The sequence below is a fragment of the Oryctolagus cuniculus genome, chromosome 8 (genome assembly GCF_051225735.1).
Source record: "Oryctolagus cuniculus isolate XC-2025 breed Fujian yellow rabbit chromosome 8, ASM5122573v1, whole genome shotgun sequence".
Lineage (NCBI taxonomy): Eukaryota > Metazoa > Chordata > Mammalia > Lagomorpha > Leporidae > Oryctolagus > Oryctolagus cuniculus.
In genome coordinates this window covers 25,626,085-25,652,897 of record NC_142874.1, presented here as the reverse complement: position 1 = coordinate 25,652,897, position 26,813 = coordinate 25,626,085, and the positions used below count along the sequence as shown (strand labels likewise).

At 40.9% G+C, this 26,813-nt stretch overlaps 1 long non-coding RNA gene across 11 annotated transcripts in view; it reads right to left on the bottom strand.

Moving 5' to 3' along the window:
* Nucleotides 1–264: 264 nt before the first annotated feature.
* The window catches only part of LOC149124939 (uncharacterized), a 201,166-nt gene continuing 174,617 nt past the window's right edge, over nucleotides 265–26,813 (bottom strand). For 2 of the 11 annotated variants that reach the window (XR_016211752.1, XR_016211761.1), the window contains exon 5: nucleotides 25,815–26,109. This is a non-coding gene — a long non-coding RNA (uncharacterized LOC149124939). Of the gene's footprint in view, nucleotides 568–25,806; nucleotides 26,110–26,813 lie in introns of those variants that run through there. The other 9 variants (XR_016211759.1, XR_016211760.1, XR_016211755.1 and 6 more) reach the window with 8 other exon arrangements.

Genomic DNA, 26,813 nt, shown 5'->3' with positions numbered 1-26,813 from the left:
TTTTCTGTCTGTCTCTCAAATAAATTTCTAAAAAAAAAAAAAACAAAAAAAAAAAACAAAAAAAAAAAACAAACAAACACAAATATTAGCACTGTAATTAAGCACAAAACCCAAGGATTCTGTGTAGCATTTCCACCACTGGAAACATGTAGACATTAGTTTAAGACATAAGTAGGTTTATTTGAGTTGGCAAAGCCAGGAGCCAGATTAGTTCAGGACCAACAATCAGATTCTCTGACCAGATAGGAGTTAACAAGTTTAATAGGACTTGCTTCCAGGTAGCTACACATGTTCATTGAATTTCCGGGCAGGGTTGTACATACTTAAAGAGGGGCAGCACACATGCCCATCATGTATGCTACATGCATCTCACGTTCATTGGAGGGTGTAGATTCAACATTGTAAAGACTGAGGGTGGCATTCTATGTAGGAAAGCTGCAACTGAGGGCACAGCTGCTGCACACTCGGAATCCACGCGACTTCTGCCAGGTCGGGCTCATGGTGTCTTATCAAGGGGAGTTCACCAGGGAGATGTCTGCATCCAATCAGCTGCGACTACACATCATCCTGGAAGGACAACAGGTGGATGTGATCTGTGAGTACAACAGGGTTGGGTGGTTTTCTTTAGGGGTGGAGTACAGGTGTTATGTCACATTCTACCTGCAAACACAGTATTTCTGTAGAGCCTATTTACCTCAAGTGACAGAAATGAAGACGATATACTAGAAATTTAAAACTGCCCATTCAGGTCAGTTTTTCTGCTGCTACTTGAACTTAAATCAAACTCTTTAAATTCTAGAATCATGAAGAAGGAACCGCAGCCCTGGATCTGTAGAACCCACAGATACTTAGCACAGTACCTGTCACAGAGTAAGAATTAAGCATGAGCTTTTGACTATTATAGCTTACCATTATTATTATCCAATCTAGAACTCAAAAGGATTATACCTTCCCTCCTCCCTTCCTTTCTTTCACCGCTCTTTTCTTCCTATCATGTCTCCCTTTCAACAAATAACAAACCAGGGCATTTTACTTATGAAGGATAATCTTATTTGATAAGATAATCAAGTAACATTCACACAAATGCATTTCCCCTCTGGACCAAGGGCCAGTAAAATTCCTTAAAGTATTACTTTGTGTGGCTGCAAAAATTGTTTATCACCAAAAACCAGAAGTCCCAGCCTTTCTAAAACCGTACTCAGCAGCTTTCACCCATACATTTAAAAAGTCAATAATCGAGTTGAATTACCAAGTATTTGTAAACAGCAGTCGTTATAATTGCGTTAGTATTATTGTCATAATTCTGCCTATCAAGGTTTTCCCTCATCACCAAGTTATAACAAGAAAAAAAAAACTAAAGAACTTTAGAAAATCTTCATACTTAAATTAGCCTTAACATAAATAACCGACCAATGCATACTGAAATCTCACTTTGACATTTTCCAAAGAATCTCTGCTCCCCCCATAAGATAATAAGATTTTCAACTTAATTTCTGCCTCAATAATAGGATTGATTAAAAAAGAGAGAGAGAGAGAACTGGGTAATACCCCATGCTTATTCAAAACATATTGATCAAAGCCAAATCCCTGTTAAATAATGTTTTACATTCAAAAGATGGAAATCTTCAAAGCATTGTCCATTAATTCCATGAGAAAGTCACTTATGTTTGGCCCAATCTGTACAGGAAAAAAATCTTTTGGAACAAAATACTAAGCATGTCTTTTAACATAATAACAATCAACCATACCCCGGGCTCTCTCTCTAAATCCAGCTCTAATTTCTGAATGGGACAGGCCCTTCCCCGATGGTGTTTTCGCCATTTTCTGAGTTGTTCAACTTCTGCATTGAGCTTGTTGGAATCTAAAATCTAACTGGGGGCTTTTGTCCCTCAGGGAGTGAACAGAGGTAGATTCATCTAAAAATGCATTAATAAAAAACTCACAGCAAGCTTTTATGAATCATCTTATAAGTGGCAAAATACAGGCATCATGTAATTTATCTCTCTCAATAATCTGCAAGGACAAAGTTCCTAAAGAAGTACAAGCCTCATCCTCGAACGTCAGCTACTCATCCACCAACTCAGCCTTCATAGAGAGGAGCTGGGTGCAAATATCACAACATGGTGTGACTTTCCTGGACTGCTGCACTGGAAGCAGTAACCTCCCCGGAGTAAAGGAGACGAAGACCCCAACATCCGGGTTACTCTACACTGAGCAAAGGCCAAAGTTCATCACTGGGGTTGACTCAGATTTCAGCCCCTGGTGAGATCAGAATCACCCACTCCACTTAATTCTGTAACTGTGCTATGACCACGACACTTTCATACAATGGCAAACTCTGCTACAAAAGAAATGAGAACAGACCACTATGACGTAGAACTTGTGACAAATCAAAGAAAAAGGTTGAACAAGAAGGCAAGTTGCAGTATATATACAATATATTACGTATTATAGGTACTTTAAAATATACAGAATGTGCTTTCTTTTTTATGGGACTAGAAACTAGTACGAGTAGAGATAAATAAATAAGGGTGAGCATGAGCAAATTCAGCATGGTTGTCTCTCTGGAAAAGGAAGGAGATGAATGGCATCAGAGAAGGGACACTGAAGGCTTGAACAAACGCTAAAACATTTTATTTCTTTTTTTAAAATTTTTATTTACTACCTTTTTTTTATTTGAAAGGCATAGGCACAGAGAAAGAGACAGACGGAGATCCTTCATCGCTCATTCACTCTCCAGAAGTCTGAAGCCAGCAGCCCAGATCTCCACGTGGGTCTCCCACAGGAATGACAAGGGACCCAAGTACGTGAGCCATTATCTGCTGCTTCCCAGGGTGTACATCAGCAGGAAATTAGATCAGAAGTGGTGTAGCCAGGGCTCAAACTAAGCACTCTCTATTTGATTTCTTTCTTTCTTTCTTTCTTTCTTTCTTTCTTTCTTTCTTTTTTTTTTTTTTGACAGGCGAGTTAGACAGAAAGAGAGAGAAGACAGAGAGAAAGGTCTTCCTTTTCTGTTGGTTCACCCTCCAAATGGCTGCTATGGCTGGCGCACTGCGCTGATCCAAAGCCAGAAGCCAGGTGCTTCCTCTGGTCTCCCATGCGGGTGCAGGGCCCAAGGACTTGGGCCATCTTCCACTGCCTTCCCGGGCCACAGCAGAGAGCTGGACTGGAAGAGGAGCAACCAGGACAGAATCCAGCACACCAACCCTGGGATTAGAACCCAGGGTACCGGTGCTGCAGGCGGAGGATTAGCCTAGTGAGCCTCGGTGCCGGCCGTATTTGATTTCTTTAACATGAACATCTGATGTGTTTAGGGCTGAATGCTACTTTGTTCAAGTTAAGTGTGGATGCTGACAGTATATAATTGTTTTAATTGTTATACAACAGGTCTTCAAGAAGTTCCCAGAGGGGCCAACATTGTGGTGCACTGCAGGTAAAGCTGTAGCCTGTGCTGCATCAAGCCCCAGACGCTCTACTTCTGATCCAGCTCCCTGTTAATGCACTTGAGAAAGCAGCAGAAGATGGCCCAAATGCCTGGACCCCTGCCACCCATGTGGGAGACCTGGTTGGAGCTCCTGGCTCCTGGCTTCAGCATGGCCCAGCCCTGGTCACTGTGGTCATCTGGGGAGTGAATCAGCTGTCTCTCCCTCCCTCTGTCTCTCCCTCTTTCCATGTGTCGCTGTCCTTTCAAATAAATAAATCTTAAAGTTCATAGAATAGGTGCATTATGAAAAAGCCACACATGAATTTCAATTACTTTTTGCATCAAATAAGCTTCTTTTCATTGCACTTCCACTAACTTTTTGAAGCCCCCTTATTCTTTTGTGTTTGAATGTTTCATAACTTTAATACAAAAAATAACTGAATGTGTTCATGATGAGGAAAAAAAGACAAAGGAAGAAATGCTATCTAGGATATTTTCTCTAGGAAACTTTCCAGGAATTTATTATGTATCATTTTATTTTCTGGAAACCCCTTTATCAGAAAATGAATGCCAAGATTTTCTAAGGACTTTTCAAAAAATGTATAGCATTGAATACTTAGAATGAGTCCAAGTATAACTCTATGTTCTCAGTTAATCACTCCAAAAAATCTTGTCAGGTAGTTATTATTATTCCCGTTATAAAATTCAGATGCAAAGTAATTTGTTCCAGTCTGTAGCAGACCTGAGACTAAAACCTGTACAGATGTGGATCCAAGCCCATTCTCTTTTGTCAGTCTTGTAGTGGAAAGCCATAAACACCAGACAGGAGGAAGGAAGCAACTCAAACTTCTGTCGGAGAAGCCGTTAGATTAGAATGGGAAGAAATGAAAACCCAGCTAGTGCAGAGCCAGCTAGAAGCCTAGGTTGAGGATTTCTGTTACCACCTGAAATCGGAGCCATGCTTCAAATACGATCACAAGATCACGAATAACTTACAACCATAAAATGGAACACAGGTGGGAAAGGCTGAACTCGAGGGAGAGAAGGCTCATTTCCGCAGAACGTGAATGGGGTGTGAGATTTATACAAAAGACAAAAGAGAGAAGAGAACTAATGGAGATTTTCAAAAGAGATCCGAATCGGAAAAGACATTGATAGGAAACATACGAAGACTATTAAAATGTAAAAATAAAGAAAAGTGAAGAATCAAGCTGTAGCTTCTGAAATCTGAATCACACCAAACTGTTACGACAAAACGAGGAGCTGAATCGTCTGATTTCAAAGGTAGGAAAATTGGAACAAATGATTAAATTGAGAAAAAAAAAAAGAGCAGACTTGTGGTTTGTTTATTTTTGGAGGTTAAATGGAAGATTCTTTTAAAACGTGTATTAGAAGCATCTGATTCCACATAAGGAACTGGGAAATTTAGGACAGAGCAAAGCATTTTGCTTCTGTTTTCCCCAGCCTTCTGTAAGTACTTAGGTGGGTGTGTTTGGGTGGAAACATGAGCTTTTTTTCTGAACACCCTCTGGTCCTCCCCCACCAACCTGAAATCCTAAAGCTGTGTTTATGACAACACAATCATTTCTACAGTAACTAAAGAGCTGTCAGCAAAAGAGGATTATTGCTTAAGTTGAGAAATAAGCAACTAAAAAAATTCTTAAACCACAAAGAACAGGTTCCCATGCCAATATTCAAAGTGACAAAGCCAAAGCAATGCAAATACGGAAAATGTTGTGCACTGGGCAACCCCAACTGACCTTCTAGCAACTGGACTTCAAACTCTGTGGAAAGATGTCCACAGTTTAACCCAATAAGTGTCAGACTTTGATATACTTTGCTGACTCCTGACACATGAATTTATCAATGGATATCTAAACTCAATACGAGGCATCTGGTTTATATCCCATTTCCAACCCCACACAATATACAGAATTCAAACTGAGTCATTTGGACACTTTGTGATAAGAATTATGAATTTCCTGGGAAGGTCTGAGATGATCCCAACTCCATCCAAAATTAATTGAACTATCTGTTCAGTGAACGGTGCCTAGGAAATCCAGCGAAAAGCGTGATGTATTATTACTGTAGAAAATCTGTCAGACTGCCTACCGGTTTGGGAATGTGAAGGCTACCACATGGGCTTCCACGGTGAATTCAGTCTCCTCCTTGATAATTCAATCTCTGGAGTTTCACTCTCCTCTCTTCCATTTTTGTTACTGACAGGGAAGGGTATTGATGTTTTGTACAATAAATTATTTACATATGCAATCAGCTATACATCAAAAGACTCCTTTTGATAGGTATGCTAACTCAGGTCAAAGAAAAAAGCAACTGGGAAAGAAACGATTATCTATTTGAACGAAATATTTATTCTAAATAAAAGGAAGTTTAAACTGCCCACTTCACATATTTTAGAAATTGCAACATAACTTAGACCCTATATTTGAATCTGCCAAAGAACAAGTGATAAATCAATAGGACAGAATTTGAAAGAGAGCAATTTATTTTCCCATGTTGCTGGAGAATTAAAATGTTCAAGAGATTTCTAAAAGAATTTTTTGCTATCATTTCCACAACTATAAAATAAATGTATAATTTAGGATTTTTCTAATACTGTACAAATACAAATGTAGTATGAGTCTCAAAATTTTTAAATTTTCTCATTCCTCACATTTGGGCAAGTTGTATTTAGGGAATTGTGTTTAGTCTGTTGAAGCACTAGGGTATATTTCATGATTTAATCTAAGAAAGCCAAAGTGTTCTTTTAATGCTTATTTTAAGGCAGCTACAGAGGAGAGTATTGCAATCATTGGCAGAAAAACTAGACTCTGTCCTAATGCTAGCATTTTTCCCAGTCAGGTGAAATCAACCAACACTGAGCTTCTTCATCAGCAAAGCCAGGACAATGCCAGCAACACTTCTTGCACAAAACTGTGAGAAGCAAATGGAAGAATCCAAAGTTTCAGAAATTCCTATCTGCGTGTGCACCTTGTCTCAAAAGCAGATTTGTGGAAAATGAATGTCGAAATGGGGACAAAACGATCACATCAAAGATAGAAAAAGCCAGAGGAAGGTCAGCACGTAACCCTACATGGCCACAAAATAGCACAACAGGGGTCAGAAGGTGGCAAACAGTGGCTAGTGAGGTGGGGGATTCCAGCAGACCACAGCCACGTGAATGAACACAGGAGATATTTCAGGATTTATGATATCTCTACACACAATTCAGTTCCTAAAAAGAAACCCAATTTTTTCATTATTCTGAAATTCTCAACAAAGTGTACACTGTATGAATGAAAAAAACCACCCAGCTATTTCTCTGTATCCATCCAATGCTGAATTTCACAGGGCTGTTTATAACATGACTCTTAGTATGGTCCAACGTAAAGACTTAAAATGTCACATGTTTAGCATAAGCAAATTTTTAATATATGCAAAAACATGGTGTGAGGCCAGCACACAACTTTTTTTTTTTTTTTTTTGACAGGCAGAGTGGACAGTGAGAGAGAGAGGAGAGAGACAGAGAGAAAGGTCTTCCTTTGCCGCTGGTTCACCCTCCAATGGCCGCGCTGCGGCCAGCACACCGCGCCGATCTGAAGCCAGGAGCCAGGTGCTTATCCTGGTCTCCCATGGGGTGCAGCGCCCAAGCACTTGGGCCATCCTCCACTGCACTCCCAGGCCACAGCAGAGAGCTGGCCTGGAAGAGGGGCAATCGGGACAGAATCCGGCGCCCCAACCGGGACTAGAACCTGGGGTGCCGGTGCCAGCCCAGCACACGATTCTCTACTGGCTACATGACAACATTATAAATGTATCTCTCTATCTGGAGCAGCCATTCCCAAACATTTTGGTCTCAGGACCTCCTTGAATTCTTATTGTTGTGGACACAAAAGCCTTCGTGTAAGTGGAATCTGGATTCCTGTGATCACACCGAGTGCTCCTGGGACATCCTAATGACCATGTTTAATGCTCATTCAGGTCTTTTTCTGAAATTTATCATCCATGCTTTCTCCATGATAATGAAATTTTATAAGTCTGATTTGACCAGATCCTGTGTGGCTCTTTCAAATTTCAATTACCTATGGCTCTTAAAACTACCAGCCTCATATGATCAGTTGCTGTGGTCCGTATGTGGTTTGTCCCCTGAGGTGCCTACGTTGGAGGCTACGTCCCCAGTGTGGTGGTAAGGAGCTGTAGGAGGTGGGACATAGTGGCAGGTGTTAGATCATTAATGGCTCTAAAACCAGAAGAGATTAACGTAGCTCTTGTGAGAGCAAGTTGTTGCTAAGACCAAGCCAGATCCCTGAATCACTCTCTGGCTTCCTGTTTTGAGATCTGATCTCTTCCTCCCCCACACACTACCGCTATTGTGATGCCATCCACTGTTAGGCCCCACCAGATACCAAACCAGTGAGGCCAGCCTGGCTTTGAACTTTGAACTTCCAGGGCTGTGAGGTAAACAGGCATCACTCTTTATAAAAGTTACCTGCCTCAGGTTCTTCATTATGGAAACAAAACACTGACTAATTCACCACTCACTGGGAGAATGAGCTGTACATTCACCAACTCTAAAATAGATAATAATTGGCTTAAATCAACAAACAAATCATTGGCAAAAAGTCAAGGGAGACTCTTTCAAGTGCAGGGACAGAGTTCTGAGAAATCCTCTCTTAGCAACAGATTGACACTGGAATTCCACTTACCTTTCTTAAGTATCCTTACTTTTTACAACCACCGAATTAGCAAATGTACAATGATCAGTTAAGTTGGCCATAAATGATGCTGTTTTACAAAAAAAATTCACTGACTATAGAAAATGAAAGAAAATTTAAGTATATAAAATATAATAAAAAGTATAGTAAGAGTTCATCTTTAACATGCTTGTATATGCCTTCTGGACTACAGAGATGTGCTTACAAAGAAATAAACATGTGTGTAGGTGCTAGATCAAAATAAAAATAGAAATAAATATTTACATAATTAGCTTTGTGATCTATTTAGATTTGTGTATGTTCAATGAAAATTTGATAAGAAGTATTTTTCTATCAATTAACATTCTCTGGAAACAAGTGTTAACTGGATACAGCATAATTTTAAAAACTCTTCCATTATCACAAGCTGTTTGGGCTATCTGAGGATGCTCTGCAAATCACAGATCTTCCTCAAGTACAGAGATGGACGCACACTGTCATAAGCATTGTAGCAGCCATCAGAAGATTGTAATGCAGCTTGAGTACCACCCTTCTCTCTGAAAAGATAACCTTATTTTACACTGACACATGAATAAATTTACCTTAACAGGGAGAATAATTTATTTGAAAATAAATGTTTTGACACTTAACCTGCAAGTCAGTTGTTTGCAATAAAGCCTGCTGTGGACTCAAAGGATGACTATAGAATTACTACTCACTTTTTTTCCCTCCTCAGTGTTGTTTCCTGGTGATTTTTTTCTAAGTGGTTTGTCCTGTCTAATGTTATCAGTCTAATAAGAATCCATGTTTCAACTCTCTCACTGCTCTGGGCAGAAATTCCTGTGAACATGTCAAATGCATGAGTGAACGGACAAATTGGCCTAGTGGGAGAGCATACACACAAAAGTGAGATGATGGCTGACCGATTTCCCTAATAACAGGGGTTTTAATGAGAAGATAAAGCCCTTACTAAGGGTTTCTTAGGTTGTATTAGAAGTCAAGACTCTCCATTTGCTATAAGGCGAGTCCAAAGGGGTCCACAGGAAGACAGTGTGGCCTTCAGTTTGCAGTTGAGAGTCACTGTTGGTTTGAGGTGGAGCCCTGATGCACAGCATGGCTCAAGTGCAAACAGAGCGAAGCCACACAGAACAAAAAAGACTGAAAAGGGAGAGTGACCTCAGATGGGAAGTATGACGGAACAATGAGGACCAAATGATGGAGTCCCACTCCACCTTTAAAATCTTGGCTTCAAATCTCCACTCATCCTGGCCTCTGAACTCAAAACAAACAAACAAACAAAAACACCTGAATTATGTTCATTCATTCTAACCCTGAAAGGACACCTTTCCACCATGCAAAGACCAGAAGAATATGCTCTCTCCTCACCTACAGTCCTTGTGTTCCATCCACATTGCCACCCACTGTGCCTCAAGCCCATCTTCCACTTCAGTAGTTATTTAAATGTCTGCACAGAATCTCCAAAGAGTAATTCCAGTGACTTCCTGTTGTTGGTTGCTCATACACAGTTTCACAAGCGTTTTCTGGAATTCTCTGACCTATTTTTCATTTTGTTTTCTAATCAATGAAACAAGAACAAAGAAAGGAAGTCAGTGACCTGTCTCCTTTGTTTCTATGTGTTCCAGAGGGACGCTTTCTTTGGTAACAAAAGGTGTTCATGGGTTCTTACATTGGTTCAAAAGCAGAGATTGGCCGGTGCCGCGGCTCACTAGGCTAATCCTCTGCCTTGCGGCGCCGGCACACCGGGTTCTAGTCCCGGTTGGGGCGCCAGATTCTGTCCCGGTTGCCCCTCTTCCAGGCCAGCTCTCTGCTGTGGCCAGGGAGTGCAGTGGAGGATGGCCCAAGTCCTTGGGCCCTGCACCCGCATGGGAGACCAGGAGAAGCACCTGGCTCCTGCCATCAGATCAGCGCAGTGTGCCGGCCGCGGCGGCCATTGGAGGGTGAACCAACGGCAAAGGAAGACCTTTCTCTCTGTCTCTCTCTCTCACTGTCCACTCTGCATGTCAAAAAATAAAAAAAGAAGGCAGAGATTACAGTTCTCTGCTCCGTCGACAGAGTGTATACCAATATGCCAGTTCAGGAAAATTTCATTTTGCCAGACTAGTGTGATTTAGTTTTGTTATCATTAAGTTTCTGCTGGCCTTACCTGCATTTCATATTTAGAGCCTAGAAAACTGTTCATTTGACAAGAAGGTGTAGGAAGTCATTATTTCCAAGAGACATTCTGTTCACCACAGATTTGCTACTGATTCTGTCAATGAAATAAATTATTTTTAAATGTTTAAAGGTGCATGGTAATTCATTCCACTTTATAAGAGGTTTGTTTCAAAGTTTAACAGCAATATTGCTGTCTGTGAAATGCTATTTTTTGGCATAGGCTTACTGGCTTACTCAGGGAGTGTTCCTTCTCTCAGAGAAATCTTTTGGGGGTGGCCTTGATATTCCTGTTCATTCAGACAGTTGGCCCCTGTGGCTCTACAAGATTAGGCCAGGGACAGAGACAGGACTTTAGTGTGGTCACTTAGATCCTCTTACACAGGAATCTGGAATTGAGACTAAGAGAAAATAACTTTCTTAGCTTGTATCTGAAACTGAATCTTTATAAAGTTGGGTGGTATGGCACAGTCATGTTTGCAGAGAAAATAGAGAGAGCGGGGAGAGAGAGGAAAGGAAGAGGAGAGCAAGAGAGAGAGAGAGAGGGAGGAAGGAGGAGGAGGAGACAGAATTTTGAAGCACATATGTAGAAGGAGACAGACACAAAGCCATGTGCTCATAGTTAGAGAGGCTGAGAGAAAAGCTGCCTTAATTTCTGTCAATTTTCTTGTTTTTGAGTCCAAGACCTCCATGGCAGAAGTAGCCCCTAAATACTCCTATTTGATTTCTACTTCTTAAGCTCACAGGAAAGATTGTGTAATTATTTAAATATAATCAAAAGGGCATTGAGGTTTACAGCTCCATCAATGATGGTATTTTCATTTAATACACTGCATTTTTCTAGTCCAAGAACTTCCTTTTGATTCTTTCTATAGTTCTCATTTTTCTGCTTGGATTTTCTTTTTGTTCCCTCATTGTATTCAACCTTGCCTTTAATTTCTTGAATATATTTGTTTCATCTATTGCATAATCCTTATTGTTAACTCCACTGTTTCTGTGAATCTCTTTCATTTATTTTGTTTTTTGCTGCTTTTTCTCTTCTAGCTATGGGGTTTTTGTTTGTTTGTTTGCTTCTTCACATACCTAACAATTTTTATTTTACGCTGGACATACTAGTGCTACATTTTGTATGTTATTCTACTAAGCAGTTAATTTATTTGTAGCTTTGCTCAGTCATTTTAAGGCTTGGTTTAAACTTTGTTCAGAAGGTCTAGACTTGCCTTTCCTCCAGGGACAAATAAACCCTACAGCAGACTGGTGTCTTGCTGGACACTCCACCAAAATCCAGAGTGTTCCTTGAGATCCCCCCCTTCTCACTGAAGAACCCTCGCTCTTTGCAAGCTAGAGAAGTTGCTGCCAGCTTAGCTTCCTGGCAGGTTGTCTTTCTCAGAAAGCGTCCTTTGCATATTCCCGCGGAGCCTGACCTGAGCATGTGCAACTCAGATGGCATGAACTCCTTCTCTCCGCAGTTTCTCCTCCCTGGAAAATGTTCTCAGACAACGCAGCTGGTTCATTATCCCAGACTCTGACCTCTGCTGCCTCGGCCCCGTAAGACCACTGAACTTCATTTGGACTCCCAGATAAAGGAATCTAGAAAGTGTCTCCAAGCAGAAAGTCGGCACTACTCTACAGCTTATCTTGTAATGCCATCCACATCTGAAGAAAATCACAATCCTATTTTTTTTACCCAGAATTTGTTTTCATATACTTTAAGCTGTTTTATACTCAGTTAGAGTGGTGGCTAGTCAGGAACAAATTAGCCTACTGTGGAAAGCACCCAAATATACTTATGATACAATTATTTCTTAAAATTAATTTTATCTGGAATGAATTATGTACTAAATATATTTTTTCTTCACCAACTTGATTAGCATTAGAGTTTTGTGTGCACTTTAGAATTGTTTAGAAGCTATTTTTAAAAAGGTTTACTTATTTGAAAGCAGAGTTACAGAGAGAAGGGGGAAGAGAGAGAGAGAGAGAGAGAGATCTTCTATCTGCTGCTTCCCTCCCCCAATGGCCCCAATGGCCAGGGCTGGGCCAGCCAAAGCCAGGAGCCAGGAGCTTCTTCCAGGTTCCCCGTGTGGGTGGCAAGGGCCCAACTTTGCCAAGTTTGGTCATCATCCACTGCTTTCCTAAGCACATTAGCAGGGAGCTGGCTTGGAAGTGGAGAAGCCAGAACTCGAACCAGCACCCATATGGGATGCTGGCATCACAGGCAGCAGCTTAACCCACTGCCCCACAACATTGACTCCTACGGGCTTGCTTTGAAGCAGGGAAAATGTATTAGCTTGATCGTACTAGAGTTCTTTCTGTGCTTCTTCCACTCAACTCAACTTGCTGTCTCTCCATCTCTAGGTCTTGTACGGTGTTTTGGGTTCCTATTCTGCAGTGATACCTTAGATCTCAGAGTATGTGGGCATCTTGGTTCATCCATGACCACAAGGGTCTTTGTGGATCCTCAAGCCCACAGAATACCAAAATCTGTAGCCCTAGACAGCTATCAGAAATTTCATAAACTTCGAGTCCTCCTATTTGCGGAATTCAGTCTGCAAAGCCCTGGTACCTGTCCTCATAGCCAGGTTAGCCCACTTCACTCTGCAGATACAGAGTTGTGAAGCCACTACTACACGCTTGTGCATCTGAAGCCCAATAGGTGAGCTCTGCCATCAGTGATTAACACTAAGGCTTATCCATTTAGTGTTTAGTTAACTCTTTCATAATTTATCTATTATTGCTGTGCTTGGAGCAAAGCACAAGATCACGGAGTCATCTTGGCCAAAGAAACTTTTAATAACCAACTATATCTCCTTCCCTGTAGTTTTCATAATTTGAAATGAGGTAGACCAAATCGTTCTTTTTTTATAGAGTAAAAACATTATATAAAAGAATCAGAAAATTCAAATAATATGCCCTCATCAGAAAGAAACACCATGTATTACAAAAGGAACATCATTTAAATCATCAAATGAGTTCTAACTAAAAAATTCTGAAACTTCAAAATACCATCATCTTTGCCTTTTTAAAATTACTTCCTTCCTTTCTACAGTCATGTTGAATATCAATTTTTAAAGAAGCATTAGAATTACTGTCATATGGTACATGTTTTGGATGTGGTTGGACATAAATTTTATTTTTCTTAATTTTTATGTGTTTAACTATTTGAGAGGTAGAGAGACAGAGAGAGATAGTCAAAGAGAGAGCTCTCATCCACCAATTCAATCCTCAAATGTATCAACCAAGATCTCCCATTTGAGTGGCAGGCTCAACTACTTGAGCCATCACCTGCTGTTTCCCATGGTACCTATTAGTAGGAAGCTAGAATCTGAAAGAGAGCTGGGACTTGAACTTAAGCAGTCCAATGTAGGATGCAGGCATCCAATGTCTTAATCACTAACCCTAACATCCACCCAGGCACAAATTTTAAATACCCTTCATTGTAACATAGTCCTGGTAAAAAAAAAACATCACAGTTGAAATAGGTAATCTCTACTGTCCTTCTCTCTCTCTTGTTCTCTATGTAAACTTACTTTCTCAGTATGAGTTTACTATGCTATTATAGCTTCTCAGTTTATTACGACTGCTAAGTTCAGATACTCATATCACAAAACCTGTTGAAATAATTTAAAACACTTAGGACAAGATGCAGGCAGGGTGGAATGACCACACTCTCTGATATGTTATCAGGCAATTTTTATGTACTAGTATCCAATCTGTTTTTCTTCTCCCTTTCTCTCACCTTCCTTCTTCCCACCCTGGCATCAGCCAGTTGGAGGGATGGAGGGGGAAGGAGCTGCTCGTATAACTCTGGTTATAAAATCAGAGTAAAATTGAACAAGGGGGCTTGACACACGAGAGGCACCTGCAATCAACACCTTTTTCTTTTGGAAAGGCACAGGAGTCACCAGCATGGTGATGCAGTGGGTTACGACTGCCTGCAATGCCGTCTTCCCTTATGGGCGCTGATTCTCATCCCAGCTGCTCTGCTCCAGTCAAGCTCTCTGCTAAGGCAGCAGAAGATGGAGAAAGCACTTGCATCCAAGTGGAAGACCCAGATCAAGTTACAAGTAACCTGGCTTTGGCCTGGTCCAGTCCTGGCCATGATGGTCATTTGGGGAATGAACCAGCCAACAGAGGATCTGTGTGTGTGTGTGTGTGTAACTCCAGCTTTCAAAAGACACAAGAGCAAATTCCAATAGCTCCAACTCACCAATAACTAGCTGAGCAGCCACAGTTGTGATCTGTTTGCTTCAAAAGGGAGATTGATGGGGCTAAAATGGCCATCAACAGCACACCAACAGATGCCCAAAGTGATACAGTCTGCAAATCATAAATTTTCAGTGGCTTTATTTGGTCTTTCCATTCTTGATAATATGGCAAACACCTGTCTGCTCCTTGCTAATTCTGTTGGTTTAACCCTAAGACTATTTCCTTCCCTATAGCCAGTGATGAGTGCCTTAGTGCATTCAAGTGGCTATGACAGGATACAGAAGTTTGAATGCCTTATAAATAATGGAAACTTATTTCTCACAATTCCAGGGGCTGGGAACCCCAGCACCAAAGCACCAGCAGGTTTATGTGTGGTGAGTGCCTGCTTTGTATTTCAACATCACATGATAGAAAGACAACTAAGCTCCCTCAGGCCTCTTCTATAATGGCACTAATCCCACTCGGGAGGATTGTGCCTCATGATCCAATCCCTTCTCCAAGGCCCCAGTTTCTAACCCTAACCTTCACCTTGGACACTTCAACATATGGAAGGGTGATGGGGGAGGGGAGGACACATTCAGACCATGGCACTGAGGTTCATGTATCTTTCTTAGGTATTTGTTTCTCTTATTCTTTAAGCAGATTATTCTTAACTAGGCAGCAAAAATCTTTAAAGTGTGGTCTCTAAAATTGCTATATCTACTCATTACATTATGCTAATGATGCCTGAGGCTTTACTGTTGTCCCACAGTAGCCACCACCCTCCACAGAAAGAGAACCTCCTTGAGCATTGGCCTCTGTGTGCCCTGTGAGGCTGGACTCTACTCCAGGCACAGGGTCAGTACTGTCACTGAAGCGACCCCCAGTCTCCTGGCCAGGAACTGGAGTTTGGCACCGCACAGGACAAAGAAGCCAGAGGGGAAATCTGACAAGGCAATCCCAGGGAACATCGTCCTCTTAACAAGAACTGCTCCTTTTTCAATGTATTGTTTAACCTCCTTATAATTCTTGGAATGATGACAACAGTTTATGGTGTGTGGGCTGGGGTAGGGAGGGGGAGCCAAAAGGATGTGAATGACAGAGCAGAAAGATGGAAACACCCAGAGTTATGCCACTGAATTTATCAACCCTAGAATGAGCTCATCTCTAATATTCTGGCTAAATGAGATTGCCTTAATATTTAAGGGACATTTAATTTGGGGTTGAGGTTTCTGTGATGAACAGACTAAAAAATAATCATTACTGAAACTGGAAAATGACAGTTTTAATTTCCCCAGGACCCATAACAAAATCTGCAAGTTGTAGAGTTGTGATTCATGTGCCATTTGGTCTGATTCCAAAATCCAGATTCTATTTATTTATTCATTTATTTTTATTTATTTAAAAAGCAGAGAGTGAGGGAGAGAGAGATCTTCCAGCTGGTGGTTCACTACCCAAATGCTTGCAAAAACCAGGGCTGGGCCAGGCTGAAGCCATGAGGAGGCAGGATCTCTAGCCAGAGCTCCCATGTGGGTGGCAGACATTTAAGGACTTGAGCCATCACCTGCTGCCTACTATGGAACACACTAGTAGGAAGTTGAAATCTGGAATGGAGACTGGACTCAAACTGACCCTCTAATTTGGAACTGACCCTCTAACTTGGCAGGAGCATATTAATTTTATTTCAGGCTCTTGTCTCATACAAAGATAAAATTTCTAAGTGCAGACACATGTAAGGTACAAAATAGGAACAAGATTTATTTAACAGTGAGAGACAAAACATACAATCACACAGAAGTGTGGGCTGCCATACATGGAGAGCTATCAGTCTTGATTGGGCCAGAGAATTGCCTGCAGGGAGAAAGGGTGGGGGAAAGGGAGAGAGACAGAGAGAAGACAGAGAGAGAAACTGCTACCCCAGTTTGCTGGGCTTGGTGCAGCAAGAACAAAAGCTTTCGATCCACTTTTCAGTTCCTTGCCTATGTGACTAAGAACAGACCTCAACCCCACTCTGTTGAGAAACCTAACCCCTGCATTCTTCCTAAACCAGCTCAACACCGTCTGTGTCGGCCAAGTCTGATAAAGCCGGTACTGGCCATGAAAGCCCACGCAGACTCACTCAGCCTTGCCTCACGCCCACCCGCCCGGAACTGAAAGCAGCCCAGGCTGTATAAACACCTACTCTGATCTGAGGGAGAGCAGTGCTCCCTGCCCGCGATGAGGTGGACCCTTCTCAGGTTCGTCTGCCAATAAACCTGTGCTGGTTGTGGAGTCCGTGTCTCTCTTTCCTGACAGAGCTCCTTTATGAGGTAGGGAGGAGTGGCACCTCTACATGTGTGAGCCACAGGCAATTTTTGATGCCTCCAAAAATTCCACATGGAGCTTAATATTCACATTTTCCTGGCATCCCCCTTTGAGTCCTGGATGAAGCAGGTGCACTCTGGGAAAGAGGACATTTTGATTGACAGGTAGTGGGGTAGCATTACATTTGAGGGGTTGTAGGGACTTCCAGCTCATGCAGACCTAAACAGCAACCGACTTTCACCACATCAGGATGAGGGTGTCACAAGGGTCAGCTTAACCTACTGCACAACACCCAACCCCAAAACTCTTAGTCTGAAATGTCATGCTGAATTCACTTGTTAAGGATATATTTGATACATATAGTTAAAATGTGTTCATCTTCCATGGTTCCTTTACATGGATCCAAACTTGACACTCCATATCTCACCTTTATTTGTGTCTTTGTTAGTTGTCAGAGGGGTTTCCCACCTTCCCTAACCTCTAGGCCTGGCTTGAGACTGGTCACATTTTTTCCTTTATCTACGTTTCATACTTTCAAATTTTTTCTATTAGTGGCATTGGGTAAAATAATTTAAACCAATGGGATACACTGTCCACAACCATTCTCTTTTTTTCCTTTATTAACATACTAATATTTTCTTTCCATTTTGCTTTGGACAAACCACACTACTGATCCTTAATGACCTCATTAACTAGTAGTTACTGGAACAGCTGCAGCTTTTTATTCAACTGGACCTTTTTTCATATGCTAAACATAGCCTGGGGAGGGGGGACTACCACCAGAGGAAGGCACTCCCTTAGGAGACCATCTGTGATAGTCTCTGTGTTGGCACTGGGATCTTCCAAATGACCTTGAATTTCTTCCTTCTTTTTTCCGTGTAAAACCAGCTGGTGAATCACTGTAAGTTTTTCTTGGGCCTAACTTAAAGGTTTTCAACTTTAAATGGGAGACTTGTGATTTCCACCCAGAAGACAGCCAGCAGCCTCAATAAACACTGAGCTGAGTCATTGTGAGACATCATGGGAACTTGCAGAAGTTCGGCATAGAACTTTACTCCCTAGGAAACACTCATCTCCAAGATGTCAGGAAGACTGTCACCAGGAATTAGCATTAAATGCAATATTCATGACCCCTTCAACTTTAGGGAGGTGAAAAGGAAGAGTCAGCTTCTAAGTCAAAGGAGATTTGCCTGTTCATGCAGTGAAATCAACAGGAGAGTCAGTTATAGACCAGAGAGAACACATTTGAAAACTATTATAGACACATTATGTTTATCTGGAAATCTCAATAATTAAAAACATTGCAAAAATAAGTAAATAAATAAAGTCCCATGAGCAAAAGCACTAAGTATCACAATTTCCACTTACTGAATATACTACTTTTAGAAAAAGTCTCCAAGTTCTTACTCATGCCGACAGAAATAATCAGCTTGGTGGTGCAATCTAAGTTACAGTTTATTCAGCTACTCAAACTGAGGATTCAAACCTGTAAACAGTCAATTGCCTGAGTTGGCTATTCCATAAGCTTGAGTTCAGTTATAGGTTTTATACATTTTTACAGAATGAATGAATACATGGACTCAGGTTTAAACAATATAGACTCACATATACTTATCAATCACATTGAAAGTCAAAGAATACGTGGGAGTAGTTAGCAGAGTCTGATTATCCATGAAGGAGGTACTTTACACAGCACACCCACTCCCACACTGGATATTACCCATATGCAGGGACAGGTCAACAGTTCAGCCATGAATCACTCCCTACAATGGCCCCACGGCATGCAGCTCACTCTTTCTCCAAGTCCAACGGATGCTTCCTTGGTCATGGTTAGAGTTTGTTGAACGATCCTGTTCACTGGGAACCAACTGAAGGGGCTGTTCCTAGCACTAGACAGCATCATGCCTAACTTCTACCTCTGCAGTCACCATTCTATCATTAAATCCACACTCACAACCCATGTATTAATATCTTAGACATTGTAATGAATTTTATTCGCTTGTTCCTGATTCATAGCAGATAAAATTCACAATATCAGAAGGGATACATTGGGAAAAGAGGAAGAGGAGGAGTTTAATAGCATGCATATTGACAGCAAGGGAAAAGACAGAGAAATAACAAGCAGAAGCACCATCACAAAACATTCTAACCAATGATCACCTAGTAAACACCAACAATTCAGTGAGTCTTGAAAAGTCACTATTTTATGACTAATACCAATTTTAATTAATATTCATAATTTAAATGTTCAGCTAATAAGAAAAATTAATAACAATTAATACACAAGATTGTGTAGATTTGCTGTCACTTCAGCAGTGATGGTAAAATAAGTAGCAGAGCAAGGGTCTTCTTCCACCAAATCCAAATAAAATAAAAGAGAAAAATTCATCAACATCAAAAAGACCAATAAATTATATTCATATATGTATCACTAGACAGATTTAATAAATCTATTAAAATATTATTCTGATTTAGATATTACTTTGAAGGTTAAAGTCTCTCAAAGTCCCACATGCCAAAGGGTTGGTCTCTAAAGTCTTATGTTAATGCTACTAAGAGGAAAGAAATTAGGAATTATTACAAAGAGCTGTAGGCAAACATATTGGGGAACCTAGAAGAAATGGATAGATTCCTGGACACATACAACCTACCTAAATTGAGCCATGAAGACACAGAAAACCTAAACAGACCAATAAGCAAGACAGAGATTGAATTAATAATAAAGACTTTTCCAACCAAGGAAATCCTAGGACCAGACAGCTTCAATGCTGAATTCTCCCAATCATTTAAAGAAAAAGTAATTCCAATTCTTCTCAAACTACCAAACAGTTGAAAAGGAGGGAATCCTCCCAAACTCCTTCTATGAAGCCAGCATCACCTTAATTCCTAAACTGGGAAAAGATACACCAGAGAAAGAGAACTACAGACCAATTTCTCTGATGAACATAGATGCAAAAATCCTTCGCAAAATAATAGCCAAGCAAATCCAACAACACATCAGAAAGATCATTCACCCCAACCAAGCAGGATTGATCTCTGGGATGCAAAGACAGTTGAACATTCACAACTCAATGTGATACATCATATTAACAAACTGAAGAACAAAGCCATATGACCATCTCAATAGATGCAGAGAAAGCATTTGATAAAATTCAATACCCTTTCATGATCAAAATTTTAATCAAATTGGGTACAGAAGGAACATTCCTCAACACAACCAAGGCAATTTATGATAAACCCACAGCCAGTATACTATTGAATGGGGAAAAATTGGAAGCATTCCCACTAAGATCCAGAACTCACTCTCACCACTGGAATTCAATATAGTCCTTGATGTTTTAGTCAGAAAAAGAAATCAAAGGGATACAAATTGGGAAGGAGGAAGTCAAAATATCCCTATTTGCAGATAACATGATTCTATATATAGGGATCCAGAAGACTCCACTGAGAGACTATTGAAACTCAATGAGTTTGGTAAAGTGGCAGGGTAGAAATCAACACACAAAGCAAGCAATAGCCTTTGTATACACAGATAATGCCACAGCTGAGAAGAACTTTTAAGATCAATACATTCACAACAGCTGCAATAAATAAATAAATACCTCGGAATAAATTTAACCAAGGACATCAAAGATCTCTACAATGAGAATTACAAAACATCAAAATATTCAAGAAGACAATTACATAAAACTAACAACACACAAAATTGAAAAATCTTCCAATTATTAAATTCAATAAGTGCTTTTTTCAAAGCACCATCTTTTTGTTTGATTCACTTTCTAGTCTATGTACAGTAAGGTATACTCTTTTGGATGCATCTTCTTATGAGTTTGTCACTATAATAATCAAGATATAGAGTAGTTCTGTCACCTCCCAAAATTCTCATACTCCTTTGTAATCTAACCCTCTTGCTGTGTACAGAACCTAGCAACCACTGATCTGCTCTTTCTTCCCATAATTTTACATTTTTCAAATGGAGTCATATATTGCATTGTCTTCTAAATCTGAATTTTTTCACTCAGCATAAGGCATTTGTAATTCATCCATATTGTTGTCTTTATCAGTAATTTCTCATTTTTATTGTTCAATAGCATTTTTGTGTGAGGATGTACCACAAATGTTTGTGAATTTACCAGCTGAAGGACTCATGGATTATTTCCAAGTATGAGAATTTATGATTTAAATACTAACATGAACAAGTTTATCACTCATCTACTTGCACAACTGAAAGACATCCTCAAACTTAACAAGGCCTTAGCAAATTGTTAAACAAGATAATTTTTTAAGATTTATTTATTTATTTTAAAGTCAGAGTTACACAGAGAGAGGAGAGGCAGAGAGAGAGAGAGAGAGAAGAGAGAGAGGTCTTCCATCCGATGGTTCACTCCCCAATTGGCCGCAACGGCCAGAGCTGCGCCGATCCAAAGCCAGGAGCCAGGAGTTTCCTCCGGGTCTCCCACATAGGTGCAGGGGCCCAAGGACTTGGGCCACCTTCTACTGCTTTCCCAGGCTACAGCAGAGAGCTGGATCTGAAGTGGAGCATCCAGGTCTCGAACTGGCACCCATATGGGATGCTGGCATTTCATGCCAGGGCGTTAACCCACTGTGCCAGAGCACTGGCCCCAAACAAGATAATTTTGTAATAAAAATCCTGAATATGCACTTAAGACTCCTAATAACTGACATTAAGAAAACACAAGACAAGGGGCTGGCGCTGTGGTGCAGCGGGTTAAGCCCTGGCCTGAAGTGCCAGCATCCCATATGGGCTCCGGTGCTAATCCCGGCTGCTCCACTTCTGATCCAGCTCATTGCTATGGCCTGGGAAAGCAGCAGAAGATGACCCAAGTGCTTGGGCCCCTGCATCCATGTGGGATGCAGCTCCTGGCTTCGGACTGGCGTAGCTCTGGCCATTGCGGCCTTCTGGGGAGTGAACAAGCATATGGAAGACCTCTCTCCCTCTGTGTCTCCCTCTCTCTGTAACTCTTTCAAATAAATCAAATAAATCTTTAAAAAACACACACACACAAGACAATACTACTATTGAAGAGATATATTATGATCATTGAATTGATGTTGAAAATTTGCACAGAAAAGTCATTAAAAATAAGTTTTAATAAATGTAATTATCAAAGCATTTGTGTTAAAATAAATAGAGCTACAGAAAATTAATATATGAATATGAATAGACTTCAAAATATTTCAAGAATGTTCTCAATGAGTATAACAAGTTACTATTAAGTGTTAAACTTACAGATTTTTTTCAAAAAAGAAATATCTTTAAGCAAGTATTTATTACATATCCAGTGACTAGGTTTTCATCCATGAGAAAAAGAAAATCATAACACATAGCAAAATTTAAATATCAATAAGTATCAAAAACATCAAAAGTTATTGCTTCTCCTACTCTCTTGGAGTGTTTCTCCCAAGTTTTCCTCTAATAGTTTGATAGTTTCAGGTCTCACAATTAGATCTTTGATACATTTTGAGTTGATTTTTGTAAAATAGGGGTCTTGTTTTAAACTTCTGCATGTGGAAATTAAGTGTACTACTGGCTGTAGGGTTTTGTGGATGCCCTTTATCAAGTTAAGGAAATTCTATTTTTCTTTTACTAAGAGGTTTTATTCATTTATAGAAGTTGAATTTTTTCAAAATTTTTTCACAGTTTTTAAATGATCCTATGATTTTTTTCCTCCCTAGATTTTTTATATGAATTTTGTTGTTCTTAGTTATCTAACCTGTACTGTGCTCTTGACATACACCCACTTTCCATCCTTTATTACCACTATTTTATATTGTTGGGTTTGATTTGTTAATATTTGGTTGAAGATGTTGTATTTATGATGACAAAAGATACTGATCTTTAGGTATCTTTTTCTTACAATGTTTTTGTCTGGTTTTATAATCAGGATAATGTTTGCCTCATAAAATGAGTTGATTCTCTTTCTCTCTCTCTCTCTCTTTTTTTTTTTTTTTTACAGGCAGAGTAAGACAGTGAGAGAGAGAGAGACAGAGAGAAAGGTCTTCCTTCCGTTGCTTCACCCCCCAAATGGCCGCTACAGCTGGCGCTGCACTGATTCGAATCCAGAAGCCAGGTGCTTCCTCCTGGTCTCCCAAGCAGGTGCAGGGCCCAAGCACTTGGGTCATCCTCTACTGCCTTCCCAGGCCACAGCAGAGAGCTGGCCTGGAAGAGGAGTAACTGGGACAGAATCCGGCGCCCCAACAGGTACTAGAACCCGGTGTGCCGGCTCCGCAGATGGAGGATTAGCCTAGTGAGCCACAGCGCCGGCCTCTCAGTTTTTTTATAAGAGATTATCTAAGATTCTTATTACTTCTCCCATAAATGGCTGGTAAAATATGCCACTGCAGCCACTGAGAACTGAAGCTTTCTTTATTGAAGGTTTTTAATTATGAATTCAATTTCTTTGCTGGATATAAAACTCTTCAAATATAATGATGTTTTTTACCTATCATTTTATACAGAGACAAGAAAGATAATTCAATCATTTCTCCTGGATGCTTGATAGAAACTTGTGATTTTATTGGTAATAGTTAGGAAACATAAAGTACCAGATTTCACACTTTGATACATTCACTGTTTATAGTAATAGAGTGACAGATTTTTGCCCTATAACACAGGTCACATCGCATAATTTTGAGTTATTCCTCGCAAAGGAGTGTGCACATTTTTTATGGCTACTACTGTATTATTTTATACTTTATGAAACACATACTTTAACACTGGGTGTCTGGCCGGTGTTAAGACATCCACATCCCATCCTGGAGTGCCTAGGTTCTAGTTTGGCTCTGCTCTAGATTTCTGCTTCCTGTCTAATAAGCCACACCCTGTGAGGCCAGGAGGAAGCGCCTGGCTCCTGCCTTCCGATCGACGCAGCGCTGGCCGTAGCGGCCATTCTGGGGGTGAACCAACGGAAGGAAGACCTTTCTCTCTGTCTCTCTCTCTCACTGTCTAACTCTGCCTGTCAAAAAAAAAAAAAAATGGAGCAGTTACCTTTCCAAATAGGTCAAGATACAAAACTGATTCTGTGCAAAGAGCCTCTCCCGCTGCTGTTTCCCGGCTCCCGGCTCCTCTTGCTCAGACACTGGCAGCAGCTTGCTCTGTGCTTCTGAGAAAGTCTGTGCCTAAACAAGCGGTAACAACCCCACACAGAGGTCTGACCCTTGCCTTTCTAATGTTCTACTGGAGATCATCCCACGTCCGTGTGTAGGGAACAAGGAGCCTTCGTCCTCTCTTGGCTGCAGTAGATTCTGTTCAATGGATGTACCACAATTGTTCAACCTGCTCCTGGAGAATGTTTCTTGCTCTGACAATGGTAACCTTCGTCTGTTACTACACATATCACTGCAAGGATGTACCGACAAGATAAAGTCCTCTGTTTGCTTTAAATATAAATACTCCTTCCATTAGGTGTTTAGTTTCAGAGGGCTTGTTGGGTAGCCTCACGGCTAATCCCATTCCTAAAGTAGCAACAAGCTGGAAGAATTATTTAGACACCTTTTGTTCAGACAATGATGATGCTGGTTCTTTATGTGATTATAAGGTAAAGATTCAGTTACCATTTGCAAACATGGCTCTCTCATCCATGGAGATTAATGTTATTCTTGTCACCACTGCCTTTGTGTGCGTAACAGATTAGGATCACATAACGGCTTGGCTTCTTACTTAACAGTGTGATAACAGGCTAATGGTTTATTCTTTTGGAAACTCTTAATGTTATATGTAAATGTGGATGTAACACCTACCTACCTCATAGGGTTTTCATGAGAAATAATTATGATAAGGTATATGATATGCAGCTTTGCTTATTTTCCAATAAATATAGATACACACACCAAAAAAAACCCAACAACCTTGTAATTAAACAAATGAAAGCTATGGCGGGCATTTGGCACAATGGTTAAATCACTGGTTGGGAAACCTGCATCACATATTGGAGTGCCTGGTTCAGGGTCCAGCTACTCTGCTTCTGTTTCTTTTTCTTTTTCTTTTTTTTTTTTTTTTTTTTTTGACAGGCAGAGTGGACAGTGAGAGAGAGAGACAGAGAGAAAGGTCTTCCTTTGCCGTTGGTTCACCCTCCAATGGCCGCCGTGGCCGGCGCGCTGCGGCTGGCGCACAGCACTGATCCGAAGGCAGGAGCCAGGTGCTTCTCCTGGTCTCCTATGCGGGTGCAGGGCCCAAGCACTTGGGCCATCCTCCACTGCACTCCCAGGCCATAGCAGAGAGCTGGACTGGAAGAGGAGCAACCGGGACAGAATCCGGCGCCCCGACCGGGACTAGAACCCAGGGTGCCGGCGCCGCAGGTGGAGGATTAGCCTAGTGAGCCGTGGCGCTGGCCTGCTTCTGTTTTATCTTCCTACTAAAGGGCACTCTAGGTAGCAACAGATGATGGCTCAAGTATATCGTCCTCACTTCCCATGTGGGAGGCCCAGATTGAGTTCCAGGCTCTTGTTTTCAGCCTGGTCCAACTCCGGATATTGTGACCTTTTAGCCAGTGAGCCAGAGAATGGAAGATCTGTCTCTGTCTCTGTCCACCCCTTCCTCTCATTTTAAATGGTAGTAAGTAAATTAGTTATTTTTTTAAAAATAAAAGCTATAATAAAGTGCTGATGTAAGGCCAGCGCCGCGGCTCACTAGGCTAATCCTCCACCTAGCGGCGCCGGCACACCGAGTTCTAGTCCCGGTCGGGGCGCCGGATTCTGTCCCGGTTGCCCCTCTTCCAGGCCAGCTCTCTGCTGTGGCCCAGGAGGGCAGTGGAGGATGGCCCAAGTGCTTGGGCCCTGCACCCACATGGGAGACCAGGAGGAAGCACCTGGCTCCTGGCTTTGGATCCTGGCTTTGGATTGGTGCAGCGCCAGTTGTAGCAGCCATCTGGGGGATGAACCAACGGAAGGAAGACCTTTCTCTCTGTCTCTCTCTCTAACACTGCCTGTCAAAAAAATAAATAAATAAGGATACAGTGAAAGCATTTTTACTAGAAAAATTTTAATCTGCATTCTCTTATTATTTAATAGACCAACACAATTTAAAATTAGTCAAAGTCATAAGGAAATTTTATGATTTAGAGAGTGCCATACATAAATCTGAAAATTAAAATAAAAATTATAAACTTCTAGTAAATATTGATATGAACATCAACAATGTTTCCATTTTCACAGGAACACCTTCCAGAAAACCACATAACAAAATGAAAGTCATCCAAGAAGCACTGTCAGACACAGTTGGGAAGGGGACGCCCATTAAACCTGACAAGTCCTTTAGAGGTCCTTCAAGCTTTCAAACCAACGATTTCCATGTGATGCATATTTCAAACCCTAGAAAAAAACCTGCAATTATTTCATGGAACAAATGTGGTCTTCCTCAGCCCAAATCTGTGTAAGTCACACTGAAATGCTATCTCGCTTACCATAAAGGTGGGAAAATCTATTTTTTAGAGTGATCTACTAACAAATCAATTTAGTTAGATTTTATAAAATAACCCAATATAATTAAGTCTAGCTTTCCTCAGAAGTACAGGGATTTTTGGACATAAAGACCACTTTTGTTAAGTAAGAAAAAATAAAAGAATAATAATTTTAGGAGATGCTGAAAAGATGTAGGAATAGCTTGTGAATCCTGACTGTGCCGGGTCAAGAAGCCTGAGAGAGTCGTACACTGATGGGAGTCTCTAGGCCAGGAAGATATGACTGCTGACCCGTGTTCATTTCTGAGCGCAGGGAACCCAGAAAAAGGCCTGGGACAGACTGCAAAGGAAGGCAGCAAGTTAAAGCTGGGAAGATGGTCAACTGGAGACGGTACTAAAATGTCCCGGTATCGAAAGGAATTGGAAAAACAGGAGCTACTATCTGTGAGAGGAACAGTTTGCAAGTTAGGTGACCAAAACAGACGCGGTCTATAAGAACAGAGCTGGCTCTACAGGGTTTTCTTCTCATGAGGTCTCTGTCAGGAGCGGTTTCCTAAAATGACTGAACTCTTCCAGAAGAGGCATCTAATGAATTCCAGTATTCAATCACAATAT